A 12,844-nucleotide genomic window follows, 5' to 3' on the forward strand; every position below is an offset into this window, starting at 1 on the left:
TTGAGACCAACAAAGAGAATCCATCTCTCATCTCTCATCTCTCATCCATTAGCCAAGGCACACAGAAGGCACTCAAAAAATGCTAGATGAATAAACCTGTCGTTCATTCTGGAGTCTACTGAGTTGCACTGTTGGAAGGTCTCTTTTCTGGCTTCTACACTATTACTGCAAGCTCTTCTTCAAATATTTTATTTCCCAGAAAATATATGGCTTAATGGAATTTTGGGAAACACTTTCAGTTACAGTAACATTTATTAGCCCTCAGGAGGCCCAGGGCATGCAAAACTTTATTAAGACAAAGATAATGTTTCCAAGAAGTCAGTGTAGATCCAAGGGTCTGTTTTATTGGCTCTAACTTTCCTATCGGTAACACTGGGGCAGTAACTGTTAAAAGTGACTCACTGTAATTAATGGAATGTTCTCTGTGAACAGATGAGCAGATGCTGCCTTTTCCTTTCAGAGAAAAATGACTGCCTTGTTCTTCCAAGCATGCATCGGACTTTACAGGGGTTTGCTAACATCTCCTTCCTCCCAGGGCAGCCTATCACACTCTCACTTTGGAACCAAGGATGGCTTGAAGCAGCTGGAAGAGATAGAAACAATATGAACAGCATTGCTTCAAAAAACACAGCAGGGTATAGTTTATAAAGTGCTTTCAGATATGCTAATTGAGTTTTTTTAAAAAACTGCTAGCTTAGGCAGGATGTGACATTTTCTCCATTTGACTGCTAAGAAAGCTGGGGTTCTTTCTAACCCCTTCCTATGGGAAGTATGAAACAATCTATATAACTGCATGTATGGGACAGCCTGCGGCTCCCAGCCCTTCTAGAGGGAATCACAAAGGCTTTCCGCATGCAAGAGGGCCATGTACCTAAAGAAGGACCATTGGCCACCCTTGATTAAACACTGAAAACCCCAGGAACATCCTATTTTGATTCAGCTTTATGCATCCAGGCCAGCTTTTTGTCCCAACAACAGATATTTCCAGAGTAAAGAAATGACATTAAATGCCGCTGACGCTCAAGTAAGCACAACAGAATCACCACAGAGATTAACTTAACCTGAAACCAAAGCTGAATGAGCCCCAGTGTGCTTGCACCCCCTCTCCACACCTACTGTTCTGATCCCCAAAGTCTGAACTGTGAAGACGCCTTCTCTTCTTCCTACTCCCTCTCCTTCCCTCACCAGGCTGACCTGACCTGGATGCTGCATTTCCTTTCACCAACTTTACCACCTTGAAACTTGGGGGCTGTTTCAGGTCAGCCATTGAAATCTGAGGTATTTCTACTTGATAAGTGGAGCAACAGGTGCAACACTCAAGGTGAGAGTTTGGTATCTTTGAACACTTGACCTCTTTGGGCAGCATGAGGGAGAAAGGAATGGATTAAGAGATGTACACAGCCTGTATCAGGGTCACCCGTGCAAAGGCATATTAAATATTAACTACTCCCTGAAGCCAGCCAAGCCTTGGAGGAGAGTAAAAAAAAGGCATGTGGCATTCTGGCATCTGGACGGGGTGGGGTGGGAAGAGGGTTTCAGCCTCACTCCTATTTGGTTTCTCTGTACCTCCTGAACAATCTGAAGGCCCCCTTGCCACCTTCCTCCCATGAAACCACCCCCAAAATCCTCTAAGAACTCATTTCTCTCCCCAGTGGTCAAAGAGATTTCCTATCTCCAGGTCTCCAGGTCTCCTGCTGACCTTGGGCTGGAGAACATCCTAAGGAGGCCAAGAAGACTAAAAGGTGCGCTGTACGTGTATCCCTCTCCACAAGCACATGGGCAGGTTTCCATGTAAGTTTAGGCAATTATAGAATCGCCTGTTTCACCAGTGGATTTGAGAGAGAGTGGGGTGGAAACATCCCCTGTGCAGAAGAGCTTTGCTTGACATTGCAGCTCATCTTTATTGCTGACAAGGTCACCATCTATGGCAGCCTTTAGTCAGTGAGCTTGGCGGGCTGGTTCTGGGGTGTGGGCCGAGCTAGAGCCTAAGGGTTCAGGTGCCAGGAGGAAACCCAATATATTCATTCAGGGCTTGCGTGCCAGGCTCTGGGATCCTGACACTAGAGCTTCCCACTTCCCTTTTTCTGGAAGCAGGAGGAAAAGGCAGGAAGTTAAGGAAGAGAGTGTTAACCCCCACAAGCTAGATGACGGAGAGCTGACTTGTTACTCTGACTTGACTTCCACACCCAGTGTCCCTGTGTGGGGAGATCTGCCACACATACTGCCAACCAGGACACCTGAAGGAACGCAAAGCAAAACCACGGCACTGGTCTGGCTCTCCTCTCTGGACCCTGCCACACTGCTTTGGCCTGAACCCCTCCCGGAATTCCTACTAGACTTGACATGCTATGGTGAAGTATTAATGTGGGTGGGGCCCTGGCACAGTTGAGTAGCTTCCAGTTTGCCAGTCCTTGTGTCTATTAACAGGCAAAGTAAGAAATTTAATGAGGTTGAACTCAAATAGGCTTGACTTTGCAACCAGATTATCCCTGGGTTTCCAAAGATGAGCTGGTAACCTGACTTGGAGTTTTTTCAATGTAACCAAACCTCACATCGCCTTACAAACAACCTAGCATGGCTCACACCTTACACACCCTTCCACAAGGAGCTCGTTATCACACACACACACACACACTGCACCTTTTATTTAAATAAAGATAGACATTGAGTTGATAAAGCTATGGGAAAATTTCTTGTTAGAAATGCAATGGAAAACCAAAGCACTTTTCCTCCCCTGGGCGATTTTCCATTTCTACTCCGTCTACTCCAACTATTCTCTTCCAAAATCACAACTCAATTTCAACTGCGCAGAGATGGAGATTTCTAAAGCAAACCTGTATTCTTTTCTTGTCTGCACATATGCTTTATCCAACCTAAACAGGCAGATGAAAAAAAAAAGAAAAAAAAACCAAAAAAACAAATGCGTCTCAGCCCCGGTCTCCAGAAAAGCACTCCCGTCTCCAGCTATCAACCTACTCTGGTGCACTACTGGACTCAGAGAGTTGAGGAAGAGAGAGGAAAGTCCCCCAGCTGCGTTATGAAGGGCTCAACTCTGCAGTTCTGACTTCCCACGAAGACCCCGACTCTTGCTGCAGAGTAAGCAATAGTTGGTTAGTAATTAACTCACCTTCAATGAGTGACTGAAGAGAGGAAAAGAAGAGAATACCCTTGTATTACAAAGGGCAGAGACGGAGACAGAGACAGCGTGCCCAGTCGCCTACTGCTTTCTTCTTGTGACCTCTTCCTGACTCACCTGGACAGGTAAAGGCTTCACCCGCGCGGCCTCACCCCACCCTGCCCGACGCCCAGCCAATCCCAGGCCTCCCTCCCCTCGTCGGCTTCCAGCTGTTTCCCCGGGGAGGGCGCGGGCGGGGTCGGCTCACTTGGCCAATCGCCTCTGGCCCTCCTTCCCTCGCTGAGAGCCAATAGAGAGCCTTTAACCACAGCCGAGGGCCGGGAGGAGGAGCCGCTAGTTTGGGCTGAGGCTTGGACAAGAGTTGGCCTGTTATCCCTTTTAAAAATCTTGATACAGAGACACGCAGTTCACGGGGCAGTGTGCTTTTCCGTGCGCCTGTTTGAATCTTGAGTTTCTATCTCTAACTGCCTTCTTCCTCTCAAAGTATTCCCCTGAATTCTTCAAGGTAAAAATCCTTTGTGACCAGTGTTGCTAGTCGCTTTTCCAGTCTTTCAGAGTCACTGTCGTCCTTAAGTGTTTTCCCAGCAGCTCATAATCCTGGCACCTCCACTCAGGACCACGGATGAAGGCGTCTAAGGACAGGGATGCTGGCGCTGAGACACCGTGACAAAGACCTTCTGGGGGAAATAAAACTGTATTCTCTCTCAAGAGATCCCTATTCTGATGAAAAAACGGACCCGACAGCCTTGAAGGAGAGAACATGTACGCCGTCGTTTGGGTCTCTGGTCTTTTAGCTGTGTGTGGAAGGTAGCAATGAATATGAAGAAATAAAAATGAAGAAGCTACCAATCAGCTCTGCAACTCCTATCTCCTTCCAATGGCAGATTTCTGGCACCTGTAGTTAAAAGATCCGGAAGAAAGTAGGCCGAAGATAGTAGGTGAAAAAATCCAAAGCTTTCAGGAAGGAATCTTCCTCTAGGAATGGCAATCACTTTCACCAGATATACCTTTTGCTTGGAAACTGGATTTTCCTGGATATATTTTATCCTCGATACCAAAGGGCAGGAAGAAAAATTAAAATCAATGCACATAGTAATTGCCAACATTTTGTTAAAGCTCTTGCTAGGCACTGGGAATTGTGCTGTGCTAATCATTTTCATATATAATTTCATTTATTCTTTATTTGAAAAGTAGTCGCTATTAATATACAAATTTTTACAAAGAGGAGAAATGACTTGCTCAAGATCATGTAGCTAGGACGTGGCAGAGCACGGATTTCAACTCAGGCAGTATGATGTCAAGTTTGCCTTGTATTAATATGATGCCAATCATTCTCTATTTTGGAGAAAAATCCTAAGTAGAAAACGTGAAGTACACAGATAATGTGCAGGTCTAATTCTAATAACTAGATTCACCCTTCTTGACTCATTTCTGTCTTGTAGCTGTTTCTGTCCTTTAGAATGACACACGACTTTCATCTTTTCCCTGTGTGATCTCTGCAGTTGTGATCATTGCAGAAGGGCAGTGATCATGGGGCTAAAGTACAGAAAGAGCAGGGCAGGACTAGTGAGGAGAAAGGAGGTTTGAGGAAGCCTGGAATAACTCAGCACCTATCAGTGCATGTGGATAACAGAGCTGCCTGAGCATTTAGTCAGCTGACTGATGCTCTCTCTTCCTGATGTGTCATTCAAATATGTGTGATGTCATAATACTAACAAAACAGGAAGGGCATCTCCAAATCAGTTCAATGCAACTAGAGTTACACCCAAGGATTCAGTCACTGAAGCTGATCCAGCTTCATAGGTGTGCGATTTGAATATTTGCTAAAAAAATGCATTGACTTGTGAGCATTAACCTCAAAGATGAGAGGAGGCATAGTCTTGTTTGTGAACAGTTTTTCAGTTTATAGTAAAATTAGAATAATTAGGAAGAGCCCCTATCTTTTCCCAGGTAGAGGTAGGGACATAGACAAATGATCTTACTATTGCTCTCTTTCCTTTTTTAAAAAAAATTTCTTTTTGAAAATTATGAAATATTTCAGATACTTTGGCATAACAAACAGCACTGTACCTAACAGAACATTAACATTACAGTAGAGGTTGCTTACAAACTTTGCTCCTCCATTCCTTCCTGCCTCCTCAAAACAGACATACAGTCCAGCTGAAACAAATTGCTATTCTGAATGTGGTGTTTTTCATTCTCCGTATCTTTAAACGTTTTCCTTGGAATCTTGTTTTGTTTGTCTTTGCTTTTATTACTTTGGTGCAGGAGAAATATCAGGTCTCTGAGTTTCCAAGAGAATTGGGACAGAGGTCTGGACTATGGGAAAGAGGATTTCCAAGGTTAAAAGCACCTGAGAGACTAAGGCTCCGTGGTTGATGTAGGTCATCACTTGAGAGGAGCGTATGTTGTTTCTTTGTATGTGAATTCCTGTTTGATGACCTAACTGTGGAAACTAATTACAGTCCAGCTCCTCTGACTCATCCGTCTCCTTACTTCTCCGTCCTTGCATGCTGCTGCGGTACAGTCATCTTCTCCACTGTCAGAAACTAGTTTATTTCCTTTTTCAGTACAGCTTCCTCATTGAGGAAACTCACTCTTTCCTCTTTGGGTTCATTATAAAGTTCGTCTCTCTGTAAAACACAGTGGACCTCCATCTGACCATTCAGGATACTTACTCATTCACATTACAGTCACATCAGTGACTAGCAGTGCCTTTCTTCTCCTTTTCCTCTCCAAAGGGAAAAAAAAAAATCAAGTCACTTTGAACATGTATTATCACCAGCCCTAGGAAACACTGGGTGCCCACTATGTTCATAGTGTAGGGCACGGTACTCCATGTTAGGTCTCTGAAAGTACTTCTATCAGGGAGAGAGAAGGTTTTATTCATCAAGTAGTAGCTAGAACTTGCTTTCAAGAGAAAATAGTTGGGAAAGGATTCAGATGAGGATGACTATAATTTGGCTATGAGCCAAGGAATTGATAGGGAATTCCGTGTGGAATTAAGGGATCAAGTAGATCACCAAGTTCTCACCAAACTGATATTAGTGTTAAGCCTGAAATAATTAGATGGGAGCCAAAAGGCATAATTAAGCGGATTTGGATGAAGTTTTGAAATGACTTAGTTGTTAAGTAATTGCTCATAGTAACTTTTTTCCCCGCTTGGCCCACCTACCATGAGAACTTAGAGGATTCAGTAGCCCTTTTCTTCCCAGGACTAATAAAAGTTTGGGGGCTGAAATCATCTAATAGCATCAGTGAGTTTTGTAAGGAATGCCAAATCTTAACATGTTCGAAATGGAACCTGTCTTAGCCCTGGCCTCTCTGCTCTATCCCCATGCCAGCTAATCGCCTCACCCGGACTCAGTACTTCATATCTCCTGTGAGATCACTCTCATAACTGCCTGCGACTCTTCTCCACTCTGATGAGGACTTCACTATTTGTAGGATCACAGACCACTAAAGATGGAAGAAACTATAGAAGTTCCTTGTTTCCTGTCTCTCATTTTATAAAGGCACATTTGAATTGCCATTTCTCTGATTAAAATACTTTGGGGGTATTTTCATAGCGTTCAGAATCAAATTCAAGGTCCCTGTGTGGCATAAAAAGACCTTCATAAACTGGGCCTACATGTTTTTCCCACCACATATTTGTCCATTTTCTTTATTACAGTCACATCTAATTTTTCTGAAACTGTCATCCTTTCACGCTACTGGCCTGCACCCTTTGCTTGGACCCATTCCCTATTGGGAATATTGGCAATATTGGACCCTATTCTCCTGGTTTACTCTCAGCCTTCCTTCAAAGTTCAGCCCGAGCACCACCTTTTGGAATAGAATGTTGGAATGTTGGGTGCTGCTTCATTGTAATCTGTTAACAAAATGAACATTATTTCTTGATTTAACCCACTAGGATGTAATTGTCCTCTTTCTCTCCATGAAAAATTTGAATTGATGGTATTTTACACTGCAATAATTTAAAACATATCTGGTAATGGGCTGACTGATTTCCATTCTCTTTCTGAAAATGCTTCTAACATTCTTTATGTTCTTTATTTATTATTGTAGATACCTATACTGAAAAATTGTTTAATGAATAAGAAATATCAGGTTTAGCAGTATTTACAAAGAACTGTGGTTATTGCCATATTTAACCCTGGAAAATGCTAGGGAGCATAAATGGATAATATTTGGATCTCCCAGCAAGCTCTTAATAGCTCTATACAAAATCATTTGTTGAAATTGTCAATTTAAGAATTTATTTTCTTTCTCAGACTTATTATTTCTTGGAATACTTTTCACAGAATTTGTACTAAGTATATTATAACTATAATTTAGTGATTTTTTTTCATTGTTAGCAGTATGGAATACATACTTATGTTATGGTGACAGTTATAAGCCAGACAGACGGATTAGACTGTAACCATTTCCCTCTGATCTGCTAGTGTCTAGGTACTCAGAAACGTAAACTTTAACTTTCTACTCCATGTGTTAGAATTTTCTGCTCTTGCTTTTTAAAAATTTTTAATCATTGGATTCCTTCAAGTCACTAACATCTCTTCACAAGAAGGTTGGCATTGCAGATCAATCAACATGGCAGAGCAGGAGGATGGGGAACTCCCCACCCCTTGTGAACACATCAAAAATAAATGTACATGTAGAGCACTTCTTTCTGAAAACTAACTGGAAGCTGGCAGAAAGAGTTCTGTAAACCAACGCTGTAAGAAAGACACACACATAATCAGATAGGAAGGAAAGAAAAGCGATCATGTCTGAACCTGTGACGGGGGAAAGGGAGATTATGCAGGCAGAGACCCACCCTGGGGAGTAAGTGGTTTGGGCCACAGATTGGGCATCCCAGTCCTGGGGTCCTACCCAGGGGAGATGAGACCCCTTGGCTGGTCATAGGAATAATGGGACTAACAGGAGGGCTGAGGAAACCCTGAACTCTGCTCTTGAGGAGTGCATGCATGCTTGCTTGTCCTCAAGGCACAGTTAATGGGATGGAATGAAGACTGTCCTAGTGCTGCTGGGTTTCCCCTGACCACTCCAGCACGTGCCCCAGCTTGAGCCAAGTGAATGGTTCAGTCCTGTTTACTCCAAGTTGGAGCTTGGCACAATCACAGAAAGAAAAATAAGAAAAGCACAAACACATGGATACTAAATAACTTGCTACTTAAAAACCAGTGGATCAATTAATTTATCAAAGAGGAATCAGGATCATTTAAGATAAATGAAAATGGAAGCAAAGCTTTCCAAAATCCATGAGATGCAGCAAAAGCGTTCTAAAAGGGAGGTTTATGGTGATACAGGCCTTTCTCAAGAAACGAGAGAAAATCTCAAAAAAACCTACCATCTAAAGGAATTAGAAAAAGAAGAAAAAGCCCAGAGTCAACAGAAGAAAAGGAATAATACAGATTAGAGAAGAGATAAATAAAATAGAGATCCCAAAACAATAGAAAAGATCAGTGAAATTGAGCTATAGTTTTTAAAGATACAATTGATAAACCTCTAGCCAGACTCATCAAGAAGAAAAGAGAGAAGACTCAAAATCAGAAATGTTGGAAGAGAATGATATGAATTGTTATATACTAATGAACTGGACAACCTAGAAGAAATGGACAAATGTCTAGAAACATGTAACCTGCCAACACTGAATCAAGAAGAAAGACAATTTGAACAGACTGATTACTAGTAGTAAAATTGAATTTGTAACCGAAAAAACTCCCAGCAAACAAAAGTCTAGGACTGAATGGCTTCACAGGGGGAATTCTACCAAACACATAAAGAAGAGTTAATACCTATCCTTCTCAAACCATTTTTAAAAAAATTGAGGAAAATAGATCACTCTCAAATTCATTCCATGAGACCACCAGAATCTGGTTTCTGATACCAAAAGCAGACAAAGACAGTACGAAAAAGAAAATTACAGGCCAATATCTCTGATGAATATAGATGCTGAAATAATCATCAAAATATTAGAAAACCAAATCCAACAATATATGACAGGATTGTACATCCTGATCAACTGGGATTTATTCCAGAGTTAGAAGAATCGACAATATTCACAAATCAATGTAATTCATGATGTTAACAAAAGGAAGAATAAAAATCACATGACCATCTCAATAAATGCAGATAAAGCATTTGACAAAAGTCAACATCCGTAAATGATAAAAATGCTCATCAAAGTTGGTCTAGAGGGAATATAGCTCAACATCTAACACCATATTCAATGGTGAAAAGTTGACAGATTTTCTTCTAAATTCAGGAACAAAAAAAAGATGCCCATTCTCACTACTTTTATTGGAAGTCCTAGCCACAGAAATCAGATAGGAAAAAGAAATAAAACGAATCCAAACTGGGAGGGAAGAAACACCACTGTCACTATTTGCTGGTGGCATGATACTATATGTTTGAACAGTTCTGTGAAGACCTACAAGACCTCCTAGAACTAATACCCAAAAAAGATGTCTTTTCATCATAGGGGATTGGAACGCAAAAGTAGGAGGTCAAGAGATATCTGGAATAACAGGCAAGTTTGGCCTTGGAATACAAAATGAAGCAGGGCAAAGGCTAACAGAGTTTTGCCAAGAGAATGCACTGGTCATAGCAAACACCCTTTTTCAACAACACAAGAGATGACTCTACACATGGACATCACCAGATGATCAATACCGAAATCAGACTGATTATATTCTTTGCAGCCAAAGATTGAGAAGCACTATACAGTCAGCGAAAACAAGACTGGGAGCTGACTGTGGCTCAGATCATGAACTCCTTATTGCCAAATTCAGACTTAAATTGAAGAAAGTAGTGAAAATCACTAGATCATTTAGGTATGACCTAAATCAAATCCCTTATGATTATACACTGGAAGTGAGAAATAGATTCAAGGAATTAGATCTGACAGACAGAATGCCTGAAGAACTATGGACGGAGGTTCATAACATTGTACAGGTCACAGTGATCAAAACCATCCCCAAGAAGAAGAAACTCAAAAAGGCAAAATGGCTGTCTGAGGAGGTCTTACAAATAGCTGAGAAAAGAAGAGAAGGAAAAAGCAAAGGAGAAAAGGAAAGACATGCCCATCTGAATGCAGAGTTCCAAAGAATAGCAAGGAGAGATAAGAAAGCCTTTCTCAATGGTTAATGCAAAGAAATAGAGGAAAACAATAGAATGGGAAAGACTAGAGATCTCTTCAAGAAAATTCAAGATACCAAGGGAAATTTTATGCAAAGATGGGCACAATAAAGGACAGAAATGGTATAGACCTAACAGAGGCAGAAGAAACTAAGAAGAGGTGGCAAGAATACACAGAAAAACTGTATAAAAAAGATCTTCATGACCCAGATAACCATGATGATGTGATCACTCACCTAGAGCCAGACATCCTGGAGTGCAAAGTCAAGTGGGCCTTAGGAAGAATCATTATGAACAAAGCTAGTGGAGGTGATGGAATTCCAGTTGAGCTATTTCAAATCTTGAAAGATGATGCTGTGAAAGTGGTTCACTCAATACGCCAGCAAATTGGAAAACTCAGCAGTGGCCACAGGTATGGAAAAGGTCAGCTTTCATTCCAGTTCCAGAGAAAGGCAATGCCAAAGAATGCTCAAACTACTGCACAATTGCACTCATCTCACACGCTAGCAAAGTCATGCTCAAAATTCTCCCAGCGAGGCTTCAACAGTATGTGAACCAAGAACTTCCAGATATTCCAACTGGATTTAGAAAAGGCAGAGGAACCAGAGATCAAATTGCCAACACTCATTGGATCATAGAAGAGAAAGAGAATTCCAGAAGACCTCAGACTTTTGCTTCATTGATTATGCTAAAGCCTTTGAATATGTGGATTACAAAAAACTGTGGAAAATTCTTAAACAGATGGAAATACCAGACCACCTTACCTGCCTCCTGAGAAATCTGTAGGCAGGTTAAGAAGCAACAGTTAGAACCAAACATGGAACAACAGACTGGTTCCAAATTGGGAAAGCAGTATGTAAAGGCTGTATATTGTCACCTTGGTTGTTTAACTTATTTGCACAGTAGATCATGCAAAATGCTGAGCTGGATGAAGCACAAGCTGGAATCAAGATTGTAGGGAGAAATATCAATAACCTCAGATATGTAGATGACACCACCCTTATGGCAGAAAGCAAAAAGGAACTAAAGAGCCTCTTGATGAAAGTGAAAGAGCAGAGTGAAAAAGCTGGCTTAAAACTCAACATTTGGAAAACTAAGATCATGGCATCTGGTCCCATCACTTCATGGAAAATAGATGGGGAAACAGTGGAAGCAGTATCAGACTTTATTTTTTGGGGCTCCAAAATCACTGCAGATGGTGACTGCAGCCATGAAATTAAAAGACACTTGCTCCTTGGAAGAAAAGCTATGACAAACCTAGACAGCATATTAAAAAGCAGAGACACTACTTAGCCAACAAAATTCCACCTAGTTAAAGCTATGGTTTTTTCAATAGTCATGTATGGATGTGAGAGTTGGACCATAATGACTGAGAGCTGAAGAACTGATGCTTTTGAACTGTATTGGAGAAGACTCTTGAGAGTCCCTTGGACAGCAAGAAGAGCAAACCAGTCCATCCTAAAGGAAATCAGTCCTGAAAATTCATTGGAAGGAGTGATGCTGACGTTGAAGCTCCAATACTTTGGCCATCTGATACGAAGAAGGGACTCCTTGGAAAAGATCCCGCTGCTGGCAAAGATTGAAGGTGGAAGGAGAAGGGGACGGCAGAGGATGAGCTGGTTGGATGGCCTCAACTGAGTCAGTGAACATGAGTTTGAGCAATCTCCAGAAGTTGGTGATGGACAGGGAAGTCTAGTGTGCTACAGTCTATGGGGTCACAAAGAGTCGGACATGACTGAGTGATTGAACTGAACTGATACTATATGTAGAAAACCTTAAAGAATCCATACACAAAAAAACTATTAGAATTAACAAATGAATTCAGTAAAGTTTCACGATACAAAATTAATATGCAGAAATCTGTTGCACTTCTACACCCTAACAGTGGACTATCAGAAAGAGATAGGAAGCTATCTAGGAAGCTTGAGTTGCCATTTTTCCAAGGCCACCCTTTCTTCTTTCCTCACACTTTCTATTCTTCTCTGTTTCTTATATTTTCAGATAACTTTGCCACAAAATTAGAAAAATTTGGTAAGAAAAGAGCAGCCAATGGGCAGGAACTCCATATTTCTATCACCAAATTTGTGAACTTACCTTTCTTTGCAACAGTTTTCTTCTTTTTTGTTACAACCAAAGAAGTGTTATTCCTATAGAATCCCATCATGTACTCTGGATCTCATCTTATGAACTCTATCCCTATGATTCTATCTTATACATCATCATTTTGACCTTCCTACTATGGTTTTAGAAAAGGCAGAGGAACCAGAGATCAAATTGCCAACATCCGCTGGATCATGGAAAAAGCAAGAGAGTTCCAGAAAAACATCTATTTCTGCTTTATTGACTATGCCAAAGCCTTTGACTGTGTGGATCACAGTAAACTGTGGAAAATTCTGAAAGAGATGGGAATACCAGACCACTGACCTGCCTCTTGAGAAACCTATATGCAGGTCAGGAAGCAACAGTTAGAACTGGACATGGAACAACAAACTGGTTCCAAATAGGAAAAGGAGTACGTCAAGGCTGTATATTGTCACTCTGCTTATTTAACTTATATGCAGACTA

The sequence above is a fragment of the Capricornis sumatraensis genome, chromosome 14 (assembly GCF_032405125.1).
Source record: "Capricornis sumatraensis isolate serow.1 chromosome 14, serow.2, whole genome shotgun sequence".
In the NCBI taxonomy this organism is placed as follows: Eukaryota; Metazoa; Chordata; class Mammalia; order Artiodactyla; family Bovidae; genus Capricornis; species Capricornis sumatraensis.